This window comes from Anabrus simplex, chromosome 11 (genome assembly GCF_040414725.1).
Source record: "Anabrus simplex isolate iqAnaSimp1 chromosome 11, ASM4041472v1, whole genome shotgun sequence".
NCBI classification, from domain to species: domain Eukaryota; kingdom Metazoa; phylum Arthropoda; class Insecta; order Orthoptera; family Tettigoniidae; genus Anabrus; species Anabrus simplex.
Genome location: NC_090275.1, coordinates 11,191,589 through 11,210,848, shown reverse-complemented (window position 1 = coordinate 11,210,848; position 19,260 = coordinate 11,191,589). Strand labels below are relative to the sequence as shown.

The 19,260-nt window shown below is 38.4% G+C and overlaps 1 protein-coding gene across 1 annotated transcript in view; it reads left to right on the top strand.

Moving 5' to 3' along the window:
* Positions 1 to 4,720, top strand: part of Grip163 (gamma-tubulin complex component 6) — a 249,957-nt gene extending 245,237 nt beyond the window's left edge. Inside the window, exon 16 of the mRNA XM_067155466.2 lies at positions 4,617 to 4,720. The gene's annotated coding sequence lies outside the window, so the exon portion shown is untranslated. The remainder of the gene's footprint in view (positions 1 to 4,616) is intronic.
* The last annotated feature ends 14,540 nt before the right edge of the window (positions 4,721 to 19,260 follow it).

Here is a 19,260-nt window from a genome sequence, read left to right as displayed (position 1 = left end):
TCTAGATCTTGTTTGACTTGTTCGTTCCATCTCCTTCGAAGTCTGCCTCTAAGGTTTTCTCCAACCATTCCTTAGCTACTGCGGAAGTTTTTTTCCCCAGGTTTTTGGGTGAAAGAGGGATTTTTAATGTTCTGTAAATTAAGCTGTACAAAGTCGTCTGTTTATGGGAGTTAGGGTGTAACGAGGAGTTTTTGATAGTTATTGGGGAATGGGTGGGTTTTCTAAATATTTGGAATTTGAAACTATTGTTGTTACGTGTTACAGTGATGTCAAGAAAGTTTATGGAACCATTGATTTTGTCCTCTTTAGTGAACTTTAAATTTTGATCAAGTCTAGGAACTCATTGAGTTCTTTACTGTTGTCATTTAAATTTCTTATGCTATTTTTAAGGACACTTTCTCTCAAGGCATTGATACTTTGTCAATATATTAATTTTTCATCTAAACAGTGTTATGTGGCTGAAGATGTTAATAATATACAAAAGATGTACCACTTTTAACCAACAAGTTGCCTTAAGCAACTAATGTATCAACAAGATGGAAAATAAAAAATACTTAGTTGTGAATCTATTACGAATGTGTCGTCCACATACCTGAGCCACTGTTTAAGTCCTTTTACTTGTGTCATTATTTTGTGTTCCAATGAATCCATGTATATATTGGCTAGGATGCCTAACAAAGGATCACCCACTGCTAGGCCGTTCTGGTGGTAGATCTTACCATTAAAAGTAAAGTAGTTATTATTTAACACAAAGTTTAAAATCTTAATGAAGTCTTCTATTTCAAACTTGCTAAGGCCACTGTGCCTGCCGAGATTATCCTTGATGATATTGATGGTTTCTTTAGTTGGTACATTGGAATACATGTTTGTGATGTCGAAGGAACACATGACGTGACTGGAACGTAAGGTGAATTTTCTTAAAATACTGCAGAAGTCAATCGAATTCTTTAGCGGATTTTTATTGTTAAATTGTATTGTGTTTTAAGAAAACGATAAACGTATCTTGATGTTTTATAAGTGGAGCTATTTCTACAGTAAATGATTGGATGTATGGGTGTGTCTTTCTAATGTATCTTAGGTAATGCTCTGGCTGTAGGGGTATTAAGATTAGTATATCAGTTAACTTATTGTACACATGTAACAGAAAAGAACTCCACTCTATAGGAGCTCGGTTCTGAGAAACAGTTAAGTGTATTCTGTACAGCTGTAAATTCAACTGTGACTTATTTTTATAGAATATTTTAATTTCATTTCTTAGCCAAATTCCATTAATTCTGTTTCAAGTTCTAATTAAACTGGGTATAGCCAAGCCTTTTCTTTGAGCAGGTTTCAAAAATTTGGGAACCAGTTTCAGTCTTAGACATTCTTTTAAGAAGGCTATGTCTTTTTTTATTTTGCTAATCTTGACCTTAAGGTTGAGATATTTGTTTAACTATTTGTGTGTTTTCTACACACCTCCCAGCAATATAGAGCCAACACTCAAGCACAAGTTAACACCAGTCTGAACGTCCCCTTTCGACTCGTAACTATAAAAAATAGCAGTGTACACTCAAGCTAAGCAACGCTTAATGAGAACCCATTCTTCACTACTGTAACAAGATTTGAAAGAGTGCCGGATTCAACTACACACGCTCTAATAATAACAACATCAACGTCAAAAGGCATCAATCTTAATAGTTAAACAATCTTTTAACTCAAAATAAAATCTCCACTAATAATAAAAAATGACAATCTGACATCACCAACTAGTGAATAAGTTTGCTCAGGTTCTGGAAACCAATTATCTCATAACTCCATTCAATATGGAAATTATGTAACCAGATTTTATAATACATCATACAAACACAAACGAGTCAGTAGATTTTTTAAAAGTGTTCAGGAATACAGTTTTAGCCTTGGACATTCAAAATCAAAGCTGGAGACATGGACAGAATGGTTAATTAAACTTTAGAAAAGTTTTTATATATAAGATATTATTAACAACAATCATCCGTCTCAATCATACTTTTACGTTTTCAATGTGTTTTTTTAAACTGTCAAACAAGAATACTTACAAGAATTTTTAACTTTGTAACATGTAGTATTTATATATTATTTTGATAAGGTATATCAGGTTCCTGTTTATAGACCAAAGAGGTAAGAGATAAGGCTGATGATGCCCATACAAGGGTGAAACATGTCCCTATAAGACTTTATGATAAGATATAAATCTTAACTACAAGAACTGTGTTTTGTATTGAAAAGGTGGTTATTAATAAATACTGTAACACTTTTGACTTAAGTCGAGTTCAGTATGGATCAAAACATCAGAATAACTACATGTATCATACCACTTACAGATGAGAGGTAAGGCTTTTCAGGCATTTGCTCTATTAACCAGCGTTTCGTCTTAGGTCTGACACTAGACTCATCAGAGTGGGATGTGTCAGACCCTACCCACTGACGCTGGGGTGTATGCAGGTGAACTTATCAGGCACATTCTGATAACTGCATTCGGGAGATAAATCTCCACAATGGAACTATTGCCTGCCAGCAATTCCGAATGGAAAATTCTAAGTTCCCATGGAGGGAATTAGATATTTTTCACCAATAGAGCATATCAAAAACAGATCAGCATCAGTGGGTAGGGTCTGACCCATCCCACTCAGATGAGTCTAGTGTCAGACCTAAGACGAAATGTTGGTTAATAGAGCAAACGCCTGAAAAGCCTTACATCTGATCTGTTTTTGACATGCTCTATTGGTGAAAAATATCTAATTCCCTCCATGGGAACTCAGAATTTTCCATTCATACCACTTAGTCTAACAGCTCGTCTCCTTTCTCTCAAGTCTTCCCAGCCCAAACTTTGCAATATTTTTGTAACGCTACTCTTTTGTCGGAAATCACCCAGAAAAAATTCAAGCAGTTTTTCTTTGGATTTTTCCAATTCTTGAATCAAGTAATCCTGGTGAGGGTCCCATACATTGGAACCATACTCTAGTTGGGGTCTTACCAGAGACTTACATGGTGTCTCCTTTACATCCTTACTGCCACCCCTAAACACCTCCATAACCATGTACAAAGATCTGTACCTTTTATTTACAATCCCATTTATGGGATTATCCCAATGAAGATCTTTCTGTACATTAACATCTAGGTGGTATTTACAGTGATCCCCATAAGGAACTTTCACCCCATCAATGCAGTAATTAAAACTGAAAGGACTTTTCTTATTTGTGAAATTCACAACCTGATTTTTAACCGCATTTATCATCGTACCATTGCCTACTGTCTATCTCACAACATTATCAAAGTCATTTTGAAGTTGCTCATAATCTTGTAACTTATTTATTACTCTATACAGAATAACATCAGAATAAAGCACATTATAGTCACTTAAGGCAAGGAAGAGAGAATCAAAAGGCAATGTATTTAATTTTCTTTTTTACACTTTGCTTTACGTTGCACCGACACAGATAGGTCTTATAGCGACGATGGGCTAGGAAAGGGCTAGGAGCAGGAAGGAAGAAGCCATGGCCTTAATTAAGGTACAGCCCCAGCAATGTATTTTGCCAGTGGTTGAGAGTGGAGTAAAATATCTAGTGTTGGACCCATAGGATCTTCAAAAGTGCAGTGAAAATATTTGATCTTTGAACAGTTTGTTTTCAGTGCATTCTCTTCTTGCACTTTTTGCCATTTTTCAACTACCTCCTGAAGCAATACCAATTTTCTTTTTTACAATTTGCTTTACGTCGCACCGACACAGATAGGTCTTATAGCGACGATAGGCTAGGAAAGGGCTAGGAGCGGGAAGGAAGAAGCCATGGACTTAATTAAGGTACAGTCCCAATATTTGCCTGGTGTGAAAATCGGAAACCATGGAAAACCATCTTCAAGGTTGCCAACAGTGGGGTTCGAACCCACTATCTCCCAAATGCAAGCTCATACCTGCGCGACCCTAACTGCACGGCCATCTTGCTCGGTGAAGCGATACCACATTGTCACTTGTAAATGCATCGTCAGCGAATAGTAAGTCTCAAGAAGGTTATTTTTGATTTCCAATGTCAGAAAATTAATGACAATGATGGAAAAGAACAGGCTAAGAACACTGCCCTGGTGAACTCCAACAATGACATCCTGGACCAAATTCACATAAGATTCTGGAACATCATGAGATCTCTCAGCACACTGGCAAAAGCCTTCTATAGTTACCTGGATCTTATCTTTCACCACATTTCTTATGTTTAAGGTACAGTAGACAATTTCTTCTTGCCATGGTTTTGGGAATCTTACTTGATCAAAAATCTTGTTTAATATTTTAACTATGCTTTCAAGGGTAAAGTTATTTGTACCTACTTCCTGGCAAGATTTGTTGTTAATACCTAAAATTGCTCCTGATTTTCCCTTACACCCTTTATTTAATAATTCATTTACTTCATCAACTGATATTTCCTTATCTAAATTAGACAGGGTGCATTTCAATCCCCTCAAGAACCCTATCTTTTCCATATCCTGTTTCCAGCTATCCTCACCACTTACCAGTTTTTAAAAGTATTTGATCCATGACTTATATTTACCTGTGTTATTAACAAACCACTGTATTTGTAATTAATGTATTATGTACTTATCTTTCGTAGATTCTAGTAATCTTCCCATGGAAACTCTAATACTGGAGATGGAGAAGCTGTTTGAAACAGCCCGTCATTTGGCTGTGGAAGAAGCTATAGAACTGGCAAGAGCGAGACAACTTTATGCTAGCATCATAACGAGAGATATAGATATTTAAATATCTAGCTACTTCTTTAACTATTTTACAAATGAATTATTTGTGATGTGTGTGGTTATCTCTTTCTTTCAGGAGGAATAGCAAATATTTTGGAAAGTAGTATAATGGGCAGTTCCAGGTTAAAAAGATATACAATGTATGTGGATCTACAGCTGTTTGTATGATATGCATAAGAACAATCTTACAAAAATTAATAATATTATTATTATTCAAGGGACAATTATTCCACTAGATTCATGGCACCGCTATGGGAACCAGGATGGCTCTATCTCATGCCAACCTCTTCATGGGAAAACTCGAGGATTTCCTTGTCACTGAACCTATCTAGCACCTAGTCTGAAGGAGGTTCATTAACAATATCTTTCTCCTGAGATACATGAAGCAAGTCAACTTGACTAATTCCTGTGCCGTTTCACTTGGCAGATCTCTTCCACATTTCTCAGTTTCCTCGACGTTAACCTCTACCTGCAAGATGGCAGAGTCGACACATCTGAAAACGTCAAACCCACCAACCATTAGCATTATCCATATATGTGTAATCAGTCAATATGGACATGAAACTCATAAATAACAATGCATCAGCATTATCACCATCATAACAGTTTTTACCCTTATTCCACAAAATGATCTCTACCATTCAGCCTTGCCATCCGGATTTGTTCAACCTCCAACGCCCGTGCCTCCTACAACAATAAACTAATGTAGACATTTATTGCTAGGGTCTACCCCACCCAACTGGTTGACCACCACATCTCCCAGGGCATGAACCCAAAGTAACCTAACCCCATACCCTTCATTACCACATATCTTTCAGGTCTCACATTTTGAAACAAGCAGTCTATTTTCTGTCATCCTCACCTTACACCCAGTATCTTCTTCCAAAAAGCCCCACAGTCATTTTCATGTGCCAGCCTGACCTCAAAAACATTCTCACTCACTATGAACCATACCAACGTCCACCTCCTTCTTTCCCCTGTGAACACAGCTGCTGTAAGACCTGCTGTCTGCATACACCTAACAGCATCACCAACAAGTCTTACCCCATACAAGGTCATCATGACTGCCCTTCATCCAACATCACCTACCTGCTTCAGTGCAGATTCGCCCAGTTTTCTACATTGGCTTAATTAGAAATACACTAGCTAAAAGTATATGCAGCCACTGCAGTACCAGCAAAGTCCCAAACATGATCTTCCTGTCCCCATTCACACCAGGCACCATCAAACCATGTTTGATGAATGTTTCACAGCTGAAGTCCTCAAACATTCACCCCCTACTTCTCACCCTTTCTCCTTTAGAGATTTCGAAGTGGGACATCAGCTGGTGCTTAGGTACAGGTCCACTTTTTTTTTTTCACTCTCTTGTCTATTTGTCCCCCACACCACTCTGCCTCATATTATACAGCATCTACTTGCCAACAATGACCACTGTTATTCTAGCCTCCAGTGATGAAGGCTGCAGCCAAAAATTCTGAACCCATGTTTTTCTTTTATGTGTAGCCTACTCTATCCATGCAGTTCTTATACGGTATGTCGCTCCTCTCCATCTGTTTCCTCATGCAATAACCCAATAGAGTTTGCAGCAGTTCAACACAATTACAGATCCATAAACCTACCTCCTTTGGAATAGTTCTTGCTACGTGTTCAAAAATCCCACCATTGACTTCAATTTTTCAGCTCTCTTAGCAATAGTTTGTGCAACTCGTCAAAGGTCGCCTTAGCATTCATATGTGAGGGCAAAACTGTGCATCACGTGAGCGACTAATTCATCTTCTTCTCTGCAGACTTCCCCAAAGAAGTTTTTTTCCTGAAGATGTAGGTTTGTGTATCAATAAGTCATAATTTTTGTAGGGTTGTTCTTATGCGTACCACACAAACAGCTGGACATGTACTTCTATACTACTGCCTCCTGACATATATACAACGTCCCCTTTCACACATATATATTCTAGAAAAGAAATTGTCACATTACAGCTCATCAAGTACAATTCACTTTATTTTTCCAAATAGAAAACTATTGTGATGTTATCATTCTTTGAATAAACCAGTGAATCAAACCAAAAAACAACAGCATTTTCTGTCAATGTCATAAAGTAAAGTTCTTGCAACAGAAAAATAGGAAAATATTAACAATTTCTTTCAAACAGCAAATTCTAGTTCCTTTAGATTTATCCAGGCCTCATTTTCCTTTCATCTTGCTTCTCATCTTTTGACACATCACTTTTTTACAATCAGATTTCTCAAGTTGCACAAATCAAATACAGGATAATCTCCAGTATAGTTCCTTAAGCTCATGTTATATTAAATTTATTACATGGAACATGTATTTTCATACATATACAATACCGGCACTATGTCTGCCTCTGTAGGGTAACGGTTAGCAAAATTAGCTGCCGTCCTCAGAGGCCCGGGTTCGATTCCCAGTACTGCCAGAAATTTAAGAATGTCAGGAGGGCTGGGACATGCAGCTCACCTCCATTGGGGATGTGCCCGAAAGAGCTGCACCACCTCGGTATGAAGACATGTGTGTGCCCTTCAGCATTCAGTCTGCAAGCCTCTGCAAATCAACAGTAGTTGATTAGCAACTAGTTCTCTGGCCTTGTTAAGTACCATAATTAAATCAAAAACTCAGTCTAACCATCGTCACCTTAACCCCTGCTAGTTCTCTCATCCTTCATGTACAAGTCCATCATTCTCCTAGGTAAACTCCTCCATTCACCTCACACGACCGCACCATCAAAGCTGGTTTCGTTGATCAGCTTCACCTATCTGGTTTATTCCTATGTTAGCTTTTATCTCCTCATTTTGAGTACCCTCCTGTCATTGTTCCCACCTGTTTGTATCAGTGATAATTCTCACCACTTTCATGTTTGTTACTGCTATATGTATGTGTGTGTGTGCGTGCGCGTGCATGCGTGCGTGCATGTGGCAGGCAAATATTCACGTTTTTGGCCTCCACTTATGGTAAAAATCCAGTGTGGTCAAAAGATAAAAATACTCTCCTTAAAGATTAATATTCTGTTATGAACCAGTGGAAATAACACTTTGATGAGCCATTGCCAAACAGGTATATGATGTCATACAACAAACCCCTATTACAGACAATTTCGGCTTCTTACCAATATTAGATGAGGTCAAAACTGCATATGATCATGCAAAGCAGCACAGGTCCCAATGGAATACTAGCTGAAGTGCTCAAAGAAGGAGATGAAGAACTGGCAAGGCATTTTACATGAACTAATTCTTAAAAAATTTAGAACACCAAAGAAATCCCTCCTTATTTTTAAAAATAGCCTAGTAATTTCTATTTTCAAAATGGAGATCGATCAAACTGCAGTAACTATCGGGGAATATCATTACGCTAATTGCTTGAATTTTAGCAAGTCATATCAGACCTGTTGTTAAGGAAATATTTCCCAAGAGCCAAAGTGGCATCAGAACATTGAGAAGCACTACAGGTATGATCTTCACAGCAAGGCAGCAGCAAGAAAAATGCAGAGAACAAAATGAACTTCTGTACATTGCCTTCAGTGATCTCACCAACACATTTGATGCAGTAAACCGTGAAGATTTATGGAAGACCTTAGCTTTGTATGGCTTTCCACCTCAATTCACCACCATCTTGAATTTGCTGTACAAAGACAGACATAACTGGATCAGTCATAAGCAATAATTCTAATGGAGAATTGTCAAAGGCGATCTTCCTCCAGGAATTCAAATAACATACAGGATGAATGGGAAACTTTCAGCTTGAGTAGACTAAAAGCACTGAAACAAAAACTGAAGTACTTTGGTCATATTATTAAAAGACATGTTTCACTGGAAAAGACCTTAATGCTGGGGAAGACTGATGGTAAAAGCAGAGGAGGGCAACAACGGATGAGGTGGATTGATGTCATCAAGAAAGTTGTGGATCTCAATTTGGAAGGACTTCGGGAAGTAGCGCAGAAAGAAATGACACGCTAGTTTATGAGATTGAAGTTGGAATCGGCTAAATGACTAACAACAACAATACTAAAAGTAAGAACACGAACATCTACTGCAACTTTAGTTTAACTAAAATACGCTGATCACATAGTCAGAGCATGAACTGATACTCCTTTTGAAAGCTTTCAACACTGCATACGGAAATATTGGACTTCAGATTAATGCAAAAAAGACTCGCATCCTGCACCAACCTGCCCCAAGAGAAGAACAAGTAAGGTCCAATGTGAACATCAGTGGAGAAGTTCTTTGAGTTGTAAATACCTCTCCTTACTGAGGCAGTACCGGTATGTTATCTTCATGCGCAGACATTCACCTAGAACTAACTGTGCGGGTAGATCTTTTGGAAGCTTGAGAGCTAGAGTCTTCGACAACCGCATTATAAATGCTGCAACCAAAATTCTTGTGTATAATTCAACTGTAATTCCTATCTGGTTGTATGGGTGTGAATGCTGGAAAACTTACAGATGACATTTAAAAAGGCTGGAACAATATCACCAGCAATATCTGAGGAGGATACATGGAGTAACATGTCAGGACAGGTGTACAAATATCAGTGTCTTGGATGAGGTTCAGACTTCAACTACTGAAACTATGTCCAACAGCAATTACGCTGGACAGGCCATATGCTCCACATGCCTAACAACAGCCTTCCCAAACAAATATAATATTCTGAGCTAACACTGGGTAAACGATGTATTGGAGCTATAAGAAAACACTTTAAAGATGTGATTAAAGCAAATATCACAAGGTGCAATATTGATGAGACATCAGCTCTAGACCGTACATCTAGGAGAACATAGGCACGTAATGGTACGATCCATTTTGAAGAAAGCCGACAACATAGAGTTGGGAGCGGAGTGAGTTATGCCAAAGAGTAATCCAGTTGTAGCGATAGAGCGCATCACAGACCCCCTCCATTTCCAATAGTTAGTATTCGCAGGGGACCGGCCCCACAGTATAGTGCACAACACGTGTTTGATCTGTGCTTATCAAACTGGCATAGGGTCAGCTGGGGTAATTATGAGATGGAAATAAAAACTTTCACATTCTAGGGCACCAAATCTCACAATGTTAAATTATTGTAATTTGATATCCACAGATCATTTCTGGAAGAAATTGTATTAAAATCTTAAAAAAGTTCAGCAATTCCACAAAAACTGTGTTCCACAGTTATCCTTTGGTTTGGGACAATGTTGGGACAGGAATGGTGCAAAAGAGGAACACAGTGTTAATTCTATGAGAAAGCTTGTTTGAAAGATACTGAAGCAAAAGTGGGACAGAGCTCATTCATATTATGTAACTGATTTTTTAAAACAATTTTAGGCATAATATTGCACTACTTTTGTTAATTAAACTGATTTTTACTGTTAAAAATTACCTGATACTTGAGGCAACAATAATCAAATTTATTTACTGCCAAAATACCTACAGAAAACTTGGGATAAATAATAACCACTGTCCATACATATTGCTCAATTAAAATATAAGACAACATTGATATCAATTACTTCTCAAATAAAAATATTCACTCACTGCACATCGTCCGTGTGTACCTAATAAAGTATAAGTTGGACAGAAATAATAGGCTACTAGTATAGTCTAAATTATGTCAAAGTAATCCAATGACCTATTTTTCTCCATTACATCTATGGCCTTTGTAAATTCATAACGGATATGATCACCAATACACACAAATTTACATTGTGGCACTTTCTTAATATTCACATGACTAATTAATGTCAAAGCATCATCTGGCTTGAATATTTAAACACAACACATGCATATCTGCATTCATTGATTTTCTCTTTTCTTGCTACTTCAAATTTTACCAAAACAAAACCTGACTTTACTCTATCAATGTCCCCCGATTTGCCCTAAAAATGACCCACAAATGCCCCGAATATGAAAAAAGAATTTCTTGCTTAATATTGATCCTACAAATACATGGGTTTCAAGACATTTTCTGCAATGCCCTCTTTAAATATGGATTAAAAGAAATGAATTTATCTACAACAGTTTTTCTAAAATTATAAATATTTCTAACCAGAAAGCAAATTTTTTAAATGCTGAATATAAGTGTTAGTTTTTCATTATTTTTGCTGCTCATTCCAATCAATCAATCACTATCAATCAATCACTACTGATCTGCATTTAGGCAGTTGCCCATGCGGCAGATTCCCTATCTCTTGTTTTCCTAGCTTTTTCTTAAATTATTGCACAGAAATTAGAAATTTATTGAACATCTCCCTTGGTAAAGTTATTCCAATCCCCAGCTCTCCTTCCTACAAAGAAATATTTGAATTCCAACTTTATCTTCATATTGTGATCTTTCCTACTTTTAAAGACACCACTCAAACTTATTTGCCTACTGATGTCATTCCATGCCATCTCTCCACTGACAACTCGGAACATACCAAATATATTATTCTCCTTTCAATTGATTTTCAATACGGGATCTAAAATGAGAAAAGTCTCTTGCAATACTAGATACTGGCCGCACTTAAGCGACCACAGCTATCGAGCTCGGTCACACTCTAGTTGGGGTCTTACCAGAGACTTATATGCCCTCTTCTTTACATCCTTAGTACAACTCCTAAATACCGTCATAACCATGTGCAGAGATCTGTACCTTTTATTTACAATAATTTTTTTATGTGATTACCCCAATGAAGATCTTTCCTTATATTAACACCCAGATACTTACAACGATCCCCAAAAGGAATCTTCACCCCATCAATGCAGTAATTAGAAGTGAGAAGACTTTTCCTATTTGTGAAACTCACAACCTGACTTTTAACCCTGTTTACCATCATACCATTGCCTACTGTTCATCTCACAACATTATCAGGTCATTTTGCAGTTGCTCACAATTTTGTAACTTATTTATTACTCTGTACAGAATAACATCATCTGCAAAAGCCCTTATCTCTGATTCCACTTCTTTACACATATCTTTGATATATATAAGAAAACATAATCCAATAATATAGGCCTACTGCCTTGAGGAATTCCTCTCTTAATTATTACAGGAACAGCTAAAGTTTTTGCCTACTGTAATTCTCTGAGTTCTGTTTTCTAGAAACATAGCTGCCCATTCAGTCACTCTTTTGTGAAGTTCAATTGCACTCCTTTTTTTGCTAGTAGTCTCCCATGATCTACCCTATCAAATGCCTTAGATAGGTCAATCGGCAGTCATATCCATCTTGGAACCTTTTTCTGCCTTCAAGTACCTATACATACCCTTCCATTTTTCACTAAAATGTGTATGACTGCCAGTTATGCTTGCCATCATATTATCCTTAGCTGATTTTTTGCTAGATTCAATTTTCTAGTAAGTTCCTTCAATTACCCCTACTTCCACAGCCATTTCTAACTCTATTTCTGTCTAATCTGCACCTGCTTAGTTTCTTTACTTCTCTGTTATAATATAGTAGACCTTTACCATTCCTTCCCACCTTTAAAGGTACAAACCTATTTTCATATTCATCAACAATTGCCTTAAATCCATCCCAGAGTCTGTTTATTTACCTTTTCCCACCGATTATAGTTTTTAAAAAGTCTCTCATGTCTGGTTTATCAGCCATATGGTACTGCCTAATAGTCCTAATTTTAATACCTTCCTTTCTTTCACATTTATTTTTAACTACCACAAAAAAAAAAAAAGCTTCATGATCACTAATATGATCTATTACGTTGGTTTCTCTATAGAGCTCATCTGGTTTTACCAGCACCACATTCAGAATATTCTCCCCTCTAGTTGGTTCCATTACTTTATGAATCAAATGGCCTTCCCACATTAACTTATTCGCCATTTGTTGGTCATGCTTCCTGTCGTTCGCATTACCTTCCCAATTGACATTTGGTAAATTGAGAAATCACCCGCTACAATCACATTCCTTTCCATATCGTTTCCCACATAGCTGATTATCTTATCAAATAATTTGGAATCAGCGTAAGCGCTACCCTTTCCTGGTCTGTACACTCCAAAGACATGAAGTTGCCTATTATCTTCAGAGATGAGCCTTACACCTAGAATTTCATGTCTGTCATCTTTAACTTTTTCATAGCTTAAAAATACTTCTTTCACCAAAATGAAAACTTCCCCTCCTACCATTCCTATCCTAACTCTACGATACACACTCCAGTTCTGTGAGAAAATTTCTGCATCCATTATATCATTCTTCAGACATGATTCAACTCCTATTACAATATTTGGTAAGTATATATCTATTAAATTACTCAATTCTATTCCTTTCTTTACAGTACTTCTACAGTTCAGCACTAACATTTTTATGTCATCCCTACTCAACTTCTGTTCACTTACCACCGCTCCCTAGGCCACCCTGTTTCCCTGAATGTACCTCCCTATAACCCTTCTAAACAAATTTCCTAACTTATAACTACACTTCAGTTTAAGTGAAGGCCATTTGAGCGCATATCCCTATCTCCTACCCACCCATTAGGATCTAGAAATCTCATTCCCAGTTTCCCACATACCCACTCCATAGTCTCAATCGCCTTCTAGTCAGTATGCCTCCTACACGGTATTCCACTGATAACAATCTCTGCTTCCTTAAACTTCACCCATGCTGCATTTATCAGATCCCACATTTACCATAGTCATTTTTGGTCATTTAGTCCTTGTCTGCCAATCAATGAACTCAAAACAATCTATTGCCGTTAATCAAGCTTGTAAGGAGCCATGATGTAGTCCCGCTTTTACCCCAACATTTTGCTGTCCCATATTTGCTCCTATGCATTAATTTAGAATTTTTAAAGGTGATTCTTTTAAAGAAAATTTTTGTATTGCAAATGCAATGAAAATCATCTAATGCATGGCAATCTTTGAAAGTACTGATGACAAAAAAGTCAGCAAAATGTAATTTTTGCAGGCACATTTACACGATGAGTGGTAGCACATCGAATGTGTGGGATCAGATTAAGATACATAATAAGGATGAATTGAGCAGGTCGGTTTCCCCATCAGTAAATAATATTGCTCTATTCAGCAAAGCAATGTGCAAAAAGGCAAACTGGTTATAGTTTGGCCACATTTGCGTGTCTATGTACCGTACGTATTTTTTGGTGCCATTTCGTAGATGGAAGTTTTCTGTTGTATATCAGATTCGTTATAATTACTTTCCTCATTAACTATATTTAAAAATAATACAGATAGGTGTATCACATGAAATTACGTTACATTTTTTTATAAATTAACTGTCAGTTATATTCCGAGCCGCATTGTTTACAAACCTGTTCTTTCGCTCATGCACCAGCTCCTACTTCTAGCACTAACGTATGTAACAGTTCTATTTACGGTCATTTATGACTATTACATTGTGAGAAAAGGGCACTGAATATGTAAGCGAAATACCTTTTATGGTCGTACCAAAAGCATGTTTAAAAGTGCCGCAACATTCACTCGATAGCAAAGAGCATCTTGGTAGCGGTTAACACCAAAGAGGATAGGAGTGCTTTGCTTGCTTGCTTGCTTGCTGATGCTTATTGGGCTGTGTCTACGACATTTCACCCAGTCAATACTCGCTTACGCATGTAAACACACTAGTCTAAATGAAAACACTTCAATTCAATAATTGATGCCTGAACTTGCAAGTAGAAAAACACAAAACACGAAACTTCACTATATCACATAACTACCCCATTTTGCTAGTATAGACTGTTGTCATACGGGAAACTTCCAATCTTGCAATCACACTGCGTTTAAAGCGTCACCCACACGAAAAATCCAAAATAGCACTCACAAGTAATACACTAATGATATGAGGAATCACTCAAATGGAACCTGAGAAAGCATGAGTAATTCTCACTGGATATTATAGACAAAATTATAACACGATCTTGGCTTCATCTAGAAACAAATTTAGCACTCTAATAATCTCTTCTGTAGGATTACAGAGCAAACAAGAAACACTGGTAGGAAAAACCTGCTTAAGTCGCTGGAGGTTAGCCATAAGTTTTTTACGTTGGTTAGCATACAAAGAACATTCAAAGAGGATGTGATTAGAATCGCCATTACGGATATCTGTACCACACCAACAGTTGGTATCTTGTGTTAAATGGAACCGTGATCGATATTGTGGTGTGAGGGCATGATTAAACCGTAACCGAATGATGTTAATAATATGTCGTCTAGTATAAGATCCTCGTATAAACCAAGGTTTAACTAAAAGGCTTGGTTGTAAATGATAATAAAATTTACCTTTGACTTGTGCAGTTTGTCGGAAGAAATTCTGCCAGTCTGAACGTCCCTCCTGTCGAAAAATAACTACATAATCAGAAGCTGGAACCATATTGTTAATATTCGGAACAGGAAGACGAGAAGCTTGTTTTGCGAAACAGTCTGCTTTTTCATTACCGGCGATACCCACGTGACCTGGTACCCATACTAAAGTTATGGAAATACCGACATTGTCTAGCATATAAAGGATACTTTTGACATTGTAAATATACCAATTATAGGATAACTCATCAGAAACCAAAGATTGTAATGCACTCAGCGAATCCGTATAGATTGTAGCTCGCGTATATCCCTTTCGCTGAACAAAAAGTAAGGCTTGCTGTATGGCAAATAGCTCCGCCGTAAAAATCGAACAGTCACTAGGCAAACCATATTGTTCACTAAAATTTAGAGAAGGTATATAATAAGCGGAACCGACTCCATTAATGTTCTTTGCCCCATCTGTAAAAATGTTTATGCTTCGTGGAATATGAGAAAATTTCACTCGTTTAACTGGACATATCTCGATCCCCTGCAGACAAGGAAATGTAGTAGAGCCATTACGCATAGGCCAAATGATTTGAGGCTTAAAATGAGAAACCGGATAGGGTAAAGTATAGGGTAGTAAAGTAGCACTGTGTATTAAGGTACACTGCTTCGACTTTAATGTATTAAATGCATGAAACAATGCAGGCAATCTGCTTAAACCCTGGCGCCTAACTGAATAATACTCCGAGAGTAACTGTAACTTCGGAATTAGAGGATGACTTGTGAATGAAAACTTTTTAAGTAAATATTTCGTTGCAAGTATTTTTCTACGTACTTGTAAGGGAGCTTCGCAGGCTTCAACGAGGAGGGCATTGGTAGGTGTGGATTTTAAAGCTCCAATACAGGATCGTATTGCTTGATATTGACAAGTGTTAAGAATATGTAAGTTAGTAGAAGATGCTACGTCGAAAATATGTGATCCGTAATCCAATATCGTCCGAATAGTGGTTTTGTACAGAGATAGCACCACAACGGGATCTGCCCCCCATTGCCTACGGGTTACGGCCTGTATAACCTGAATATACCGTTCACTCTTCGAACGCAAATATAAAAAATGATGTTTCCATGTAAGTTTTTGATCGATAAATAACCCAAGATATTTATGGTGGCTAACCACTGGTATTTCATACTGATCAAAGGCAAGTGGCGATCGGTCATAGGTTCTGCGATGTGTAAATATCATTGCTCGACATTTCGCTATGGAAAGATTTAACCCATGGGCCTCTAACCATGTTCTAGCTTCATAAAGCGCGAGACTAATATGTTGTCTACAGAGGATAGGAGTGGTTTACACTTTACTCGGTACAACCACCGCCGTCTCGATCCTCCTATACTGCCTGCTCTATGCGAGCATTTTTGCGACTACGCTGCGACAAAATTTCTCCGCTAGATGGCAGACATAGACGCACAATGTTCTAAACTTATTCTAATGACGACAGCCTACCAAATACTATGCAGTATGGTCATATGTTCACTGAAGCTCGTAAATTACGTCAGTAATATTAAATATCGGCAATATTACCTGTATGAAGTCGCAGTTGGTCCCTTAATGCACAATTTAAAGATTTTCCTGGACGAAGGCTTGGAGTGGTACCGTACTTTTTGTATTCTTGCCAACGCAATATCAAATAATAGAGGTCTTTACGAACTTGGTTAGGATAATATCACTAACAGTTTGCTGATGTTCTTTGACCTCAAACTGTAACAAAACACATTCTGAAAGGTTTTTTTTTTTTTGCTATTTGTTTTACGTCGCACCGACACAGATAGGTCTTGTGGCGAAGATGGGATAGGAATGGGAAGGAAGCGGCCGTGGCCTTAATTAAGGTACAGCCTGGTCTGAAAATGGGAAACCACGGAAAACCATCTTCAGGGCTGCCGACAGTGAGGTTCGAACCCACTATCTCCCGGATGCATGCTCACAGCTGCGCGCTCCTAACCGCACGGCCAACTCGCCCGGTATTCTGAAAGGGAAGACGTCGCAAGTCCTCGTATTACGCTCGTACGTTTGAGGACTTCGACAATAGGGCACAGCAGCTTAAACGAATTCCTGCAGATGCTTCACCAGAGCAATAAAACAAGGTTTTGGGTATCGAACTCCTCCTCTGTCCTGATGCATAATCAGTTCCATTTAGCGGTGTCGAAGCTCTAGGCAGTGAGATGTTACTGACACAAATGTCACACTCCATCCTCTCTTCAACAACACGAACCTAGTACCTGCAAATTAGGATTTGATTGACCGTTTCTAGTTTGATTGGAATGTTATCGTCTGGATATCTGAGGTTGTCCAAACTTTCTAAACATGAACACGTTTTGTTTTGTGATTGTCCGTCACAATTCTTATCACAAGAAATCCACTATCCTCCACGGCTTTAATCACATTCTGAAAAAAAATCCGCAGCCTGTTTCCAGTCATTCGACCGGGTCAGGAATGGAACGCATGAAGCCCCCATCTAGCAGCGAAGATAGGAATTGTGCCGGCCGCCGAAGGCTGTCGCACTCCTCCGGGGGAGTGATTAATGAATGACAAATAAAATGATATTCGAGAGTGTTGCTGGAATGAAATATGACAGGGAAAATCGGAGTATCCGAAGAAAAACCTGTCCCGCCTCCGCTGGAAAAATCTCACATGGAGTGACCGGGATTTGAACCACAGAACCCAGTGGTAAGAGGCCGGCGCGCTGCCTCCTGAGCCGTGGAGGCTCCATCACCTTCTGAAATAAGGTGTAAATGCACAGATGCGAGAGTAATCTGAGGATATCCAATTACTTCCTTTATTAGGTCCTTGCCTAGATAAAGCCGACAGCCGCTTTACTAGACGGTATTTCATGGAGTCGTATCCTTTCTGGCTGCGAACCACCTTGCCAAGATTGGCAAAATGGTACACAACAGATGAATATTTCGGGGAAAGAATCAGAAGTTTCAGTTCTACAAAAAATACACCCTGCACGAACGGAAAGAAACAAGTGCTAACACTTTACAATCACTTTCGAAATATCTATAAGCATAAGATGATTAACTCATTTCACAGTTCTATACAAAATATCTCTTGTACTAACGGAAGTGACCAGACACGTTTACTCATTGTACGAAATAACTCAGGTTTTCACACACATGCATGCGCCAATAACACAGTGCTACACCCGCACTGACAGCGAATATTGTGCGTCTACTGCTGCACTCTTACGGCGGCTTGGGGAAATATTGGTAGTCGCGCCTTCCTGTGTTAAACTAGTGACATAGAGCAGGCAGTATAAGAAGATCGAGACGGCGGTGGGTACAACTCATAGAGTTAGTAAATTATATTATTTACTAACTCTATGGTACAACTGGGCGATAACGTTATAATCAAAGAGGATATAAAAGCAAAAGCACACGAAGCGGTGTGGACAGGTCGGCTGCGATCAGCGTGACATCTTGCGATTCCCGGCAGGGTCGGGAATTTTAACCATCATTGGTTAATTTTGCTGCCAGGGGGGCTGGGTGTATGAGTTGCCCTCATAATTTCTTCCTGATCACGACGCGCAAGTCGCCTACGGAAGTCAAATCAAAAGACCTGCACCTGGTGAGCCGAACATGTCTTCAGAAACTCCCGGCACTAAAAGCCATACGCCATTTCATTTCATTTTCAATGACGAAAAGAGGCATATCTTTGAACAACTGTACTCTAGCCGTGTACTTATAAAACTCACCGTGATAAAGACGTGTAATCACGTATTTAATTGTTTTATACAATAAAACTGGTCTGGAGAAGCCTTTGGCCACACGCCATTTATTTATTTATCTCTTTCAATGAATTGTTTTATTAAGTACTTTACATCTATCTTACATGGAAGTGTTCCTTAGTGTTTCTATTTTGAAAAATGATAATCCGTAGCCTGTTTCCAGTCATTCTACCAAGTCAGGAATAGAATGAATGAAACCCCCGTCTAGCGGCGAGGATAGGAATTGTACCGGCTGATAAAGCATGTCACTTTCTTCTAGGACAATGATTAATGAATGACAGATGAGATGAAATGATATTGGAGAGTGTTGCTGGAATGAAATATGACAGGGAAAACCGGAGTACCGGAGGGGGCAGCACGCCGGCCTCTCACCGCTGGATTTCGTGGTTCAAATCCCGGTCACTCCATGTGAGATTTGTGCTGGACAAAGCGGAGGCGGGACAAGTTTTTCTGCGGGAACTCTGGTTTTCCCTGTCGTCTTTCATTCCAGAAACACTC